Source organism: Eublepharis macularius, chromosome 10, assembly GCF_028583425.1.
Source record: "Eublepharis macularius isolate TG4126 chromosome 10, MPM_Emac_v1.0, whole genome shotgun sequence".
NCBI lineage: Eukaryota > Metazoa > Chordata > Lepidosauria > Squamata > Eublepharidae > Eublepharis > Eublepharis macularius.
Window position 1 is genome coordinate 96,933,407 of NC_072799.1, and position 4,977 is coordinate 96,938,383.

At 47.3% G+C, this 4,977-nt stretch overlaps 1 long non-coding RNA gene across 1 annotated transcript; it reads right to left on the bottom strand.

Moving 5' to 3' along the window:
• Positions 1–635: 635 nt before the first annotated feature.
• Positions 636–4,386, bottom strand: LOC129336539 (uncharacterized). The gene is made up of 3 exons (XR_008597723.1): positions 4,300–4,386; positions 1,694–1,792; positions 636–749 (listed from the first exon to the last, which is right to left on the bottom strand). It is a non-coding gene; the product is annotated as an uncharacterized LOC129336539 (long non-coding RNA).
• Between the last annotated feature and the right edge of the window lie 591 nt (positions 4,387–4,977).

Consider the following 4,977-nt stretch of genomic DNA (forward strand, 5'->3'; position numbering starts at 1 on the left):
CAAGGTATGATTGCTAAAAGGCCAGTCGATAACAAATGAAAGGAAAGAGGCGGTAAATAAGAGGGGAGGGCTAATGCTTTTATGGTCTGCATATGGGCTTCTGGGAGGCATCTGTCTAGTTGCCGCCTCCCCCCCCCCACACACACTTTCCTTACATCTGGAGATCTAGATCATTATGAGAACACCGAGGCAGGCTATCTCAACTGTTTTTCACCAGATACTAGTTTGGGGCAGTTTAGATCGGCAGAGCGGGCAGGGCCTCCCAGGTATTCTCTCTCTAATGCCCATTCTCCAACTGCATGCCCTTTGCCCCGTCAGTTTTGAGGACTAACTAGCAGGAAGTGCTGTGGAGATGTCCCAAGGAGGGATATGATTTAGCTGTCCTGTACAAAAGTGGGTACCTGGGTTCCCGAAGATGCTTCTTGGTCTCGTTCTGCATGTTTTGCCTGGGTGAAAAAGCCTTCCGGGAAGCTTGGCAGGGGTTGACCTTCCCCACTCTGGACTTCTGTCTCTTTTATCGTCGTTTTGTGGAGGTCGCTCTCTGTTTCCTTCAGCATGACACTGTGGACTTGGAACTCCTGCTGAAATCCTCTCCACGCCTTTCTCTCCTTAATCACTGATTTACATCGTGTGTCTTGGTGCACCAACGTCTCTTGTATTGATTTTTCTGAGTACACCAGCGACTTCAAGTAAAAAAGCAACACTAGTTCAAATGGTGATAATCTTGGCAGTGGCTCCTCCTCGGTGGTCTAGAAAGTTAAGAAATAAGGGAAGAATGAATGAGTCACTTTGGCTATGAAAGAGAAGCGGCCTGAACTGAGCATACTTGGGTTTCAATCTTCCCAGGGACATGATGGCCCAATTCCAAGTTAGGAAAAAGATAAAGACCACCCTTTGTATTTCGGAAAGTGAAGTTCTTCTTTCCTCCTTGTAGATGTAATAAGGAAAACAGAGCATCCAGTATCTCCGTCTGTGAATTCAAAGGGGAATCTGTTCTGGAGTTCCAGTCCTAAGTGGGTTATACCTCTATAAGCCCAGTTTATTCTCTGTAATCCTCAATTCTACCAGGCTGCAAATTTCCCCCCGCAAACACACACACTGGGGCTTTGGACGTACTAAAAACTTATTGCAGACAGGATTGTAGGGAGGACAGTTTTAGTGTGCAAGGACACATGGAAACTTAACTCACTGCTGTTCTAGCTTTCTGCAAGAAAAGCAGCATTAATAAACACTCCCTCTACTCGTGGCTTAATGAAGAGGCAGGGTTGTAGAGTGGTTAGTGTGCAAGGACACACTGAAACATACCTCACTACTGCTCTAGCATTCTCCAAGAGAAGCCACATTATTAAACGCTCCCTCCAGTCATAGCTTAATGAAGGGGCAGGATTGTACAGTGGTTAGTGTCCAAGGACACTGAAAATTTTCTCACAGCTCTTGTACCATTCTTTATGAAAAAGATCATTGCAAAAACCTTCTCCCACTGATGGCATAACACAAAGGCAGTGTGATACAATGTCTCTTCAATGTTTCTCTCCAGTGCTTCCAATGTTGTCTCTGTCTTCTTTTGATCTTTCTCAATTCTCTTTAATGTAATTTCAATAACTTGGACCTTCGAGTCCTGCCCCATCTCATCCACTTTCTTTGACAAGTCGCTCAAGGCAGTCTCCTGGCGCCCAATTTTTTCTTCATTTACCTTGTCTTTAGACACCTGATCCCGAAGGGTGAAAAACAGGAATTGCTCAAATTGGGAGCATGAGGCTAAAAGCTCCTGGAGCTCCTCTTCCTTGGATCTCTGCAAAGGAAAGCAAGAAGGGGTTAGGAGCATTGGCCTCCCAAGGAAAATGAACTGGGCTAGGGAGGCGGGATGCAGGGGCAGGATGCCTCCCATACCAGGAAACCCGTAGGACCCCACGCTGCATGTCTAGGATGGGGGGAGCTTAGAGCCAAGCTACAAGTGATGCCTGACACAGGTTGGACACTCGTCAGCTTCCCTCAAGTTTTGATGGGAAATCTAGGTGTCCTGGTTTTACAGCTTGGCTCTCCATTACAGCTACAAGACCAGAATGCCTACATTTCCCATCAAAACTTGAGGGAAGCTGACAAGTGTCCAACCTGTGTCAGGTGTCACTTGTAGCTTGGCTCTTAGTTTCTGATGCCAAGCTTTAGGCTCTAAAGAGCAGAATTGTGGGGAGTTCTCTGGCAGGTGAAGAAGATGGAAACTTTCATTGTTGCTTTTGACCCTTAGCATTGGCTCTGTAGACACAGGCGGGGTTCTGATTTCTCAGAGTGACATTTGCATCAGAGTGACACATATCTTTGACCAAGAAGCTTACAAAACCAGGCACGGAAACATTGGGCGCCTCATCAACTGGTTCCTTGGAACTCCCAGCTGTCACTGACAGAAGTTTTGCCCTGTTTGTTGTACGGGTGCACTTTATAGTACCACCATGAAAAGGGCTGCAGGTTGCCTATACACACAAAAGTGCACCAATGTGGCTGTGATCATTTTTTGTATTCTTTTTTTGCACTACACCTATTGGCATTGTAATATAAGTGGCTAGAGTATCAGAATCTGGGAGATCCAGGTTCAAATCCTCACTCCTCCACTGAAGCTTGCTGAGTGACCTTTGGCTAGTCATACTCTTGCCTAACCTACCTCGCAGAGTGGGAGGAGGGCAGGATGGTCATCCTTGAGCTCTTCCAGGAAACAATACCCACCGGGGCTTTAGTAGCTAGTTACACTTTTGTAACACATTGTGTCGCCATATCAGAATGGTTTCTTGGATGCTCAGTTTTCATTTAAAAGAAAACCCTTTCCCTGTTTGTTGTGACAGTACACTTTCCCCCTTATATCACCTTAATGAAAAGGTCTACGGAATCCGTAGAGAGAAGCAAAATGCCACCCGTGTGGCTGTTAACTTTTTACTATTAATTATTATCAAATACACATATTAGTATACTGGTTAGCTTAGCAGGTGGGAGACCCAAGATCACATCTTCACTTTGCAATGGAAGCTCACTGGGTGACATTGGGCCTGTCACACTCTCTCAGCCTAACCTCTCCCGCAGGGTCCTTGGGAGGATATGATGCAGGAGATGAGAATGTCCTCCTCTCAGCTCTTCCAGGCCGCAATCTCTCTCCCCAGGTGCTTTCATCACAATGAAAAGGGCTTCAGGCTTACCAGAGGGACAGAAAATGGCACCAAGGTGGGTACTGCCTTTTTATTTTGTGAATGTGTGAAATGCACATATTTCATAATGTAGGTGTGGTCTGCACATGCCAAGTCAGGACCAGCCATTGAGGAAAGTTACCACTACTTTAAAAGAGACAGTTGCCCTGGAGTATAGTGAGGGTGCAGAGTGGGGTGGGGGTGGTTCTGGAATCCCTCTCTTTGGTCTTGATAGATGTGATTGGTTTCTGGCAAGGTAGCACAGAGTGCACCAGTCAGAATATGTTGGGGTTTGGGGTGGGAGAGAAATAATATATTTTCTAAAAGACCACGTTTTCTGAAAGGTACTACATGATTTCTGTGCTGTGTTGATGCCCTCACTTGGGAAAAAACCTTCTTGCAAGCAGAAAGCTAGTGTCTAATTTCATCCCAACTCAGTAGGAAATGAATGAAAGTATGTCTCCCTGATTGTACTTGAAAAAAAGGGGCATCAAAACAGATGAGAATCTACATATGACCATGAAAGGGGAATATTGGTAGGCAAGCGGCCTCTCTTCCCCCCTCCACTCCATCACTCTGAAGCGCTGTAGTGTAGTAACCAGAGAACAGGTCTCCCTGATGGTTTGCCTCCCTGCAGATCTGGAAAAGATCAGGCAAATATATAAGCAGGAATCTCCCTTTCAAACTGTAAAACTGGCTGCAAGATGTGTTGCTGAAAGGAAATCCAGGATGGCTGGTCTGCCTGCTGGCGAGGGGGAAATGCCTTTGAATCTGTGCTCAAGGAACTTTTCTTTGTCACTTTTTTAAAAAAAATTCTTTACTTTCTTTTTCCCTTGACCATTGATCCAGAGAGGTTTCAAGGCAGAGTGGGCATATCAGAGTGGGCCCCAATCCTCAGAAAATTCACCTCAGAATTCTGAGAAAGATTGCAGAACAGCCATATGGGTGGGAAAGTTTGAAGGTCCCTCCCCAATGCACATTTTCCCCACCGTGGATGGCCCCTCCCTCCACCCACAACTCAAACGTATGCATAGTGCAAGTACTGGACACTCCCTTCCCCTCCCAGACAACTCTTCCTCCTCTGGTCACAACTGGGCTGGGGCGAGGCAAGCCAAGTGAACTTTCCTACCTCCATGCCTAATGAATGTCTACGCACACCAGCAACAATCTTTTGGAAGCCTTTCCCCACCGTCCTTCTTTGCAACGTGATCTGCTCTCCCCACAAGCACGTGCCTCAGTTTACAGAAGAGAGGGGTGCTCTGATTGGTTGAATTTCCGAGCAGGGCAGAAGTCTGGGGGAATAAGGGAGGAGCCACAGCCCTCTGGTTTCATTTCCTAGCAGAGGGGAAAGCCCGGAGGAACTTCTTTTTGAAAATATTAGTGAAGGAGATTAGGCAGAGGGCATGTGGCTGCTCCTGGTCACCAAGCGATTTCCCCACCCTCTGCTTGCTGGCTGCAAAGCCTGACCCGAGGGAAGCCACCAGCCGCCCTGTGTCTTTGGAAAGAGAGCGAAAGTCCCAGAGTCTGGATCCTGGTGGCTGCATTGATCAGAGAGGCATTGATTTGTTCTCGCTGACCATATGGCTGACAAGGGTATGGAGGTGAGAAAGCATTCTGCTGCTGTTCGTTCACATTGCTCCCCCCCCAGCTCCCAGTTCAAGAGAGGAGGAATAAATGTCTGGAAGGGGAGGGGAGAAGACAGGTTAGGGTGGGGGGCTTTTTGGTCCTCACAAGCCAGCCTGGTACGAGCGAGGTGCCAGCGTTTCAGGCTGGACTGAGGGAAGGGCCCTTGAAATGCCCCCCTCCG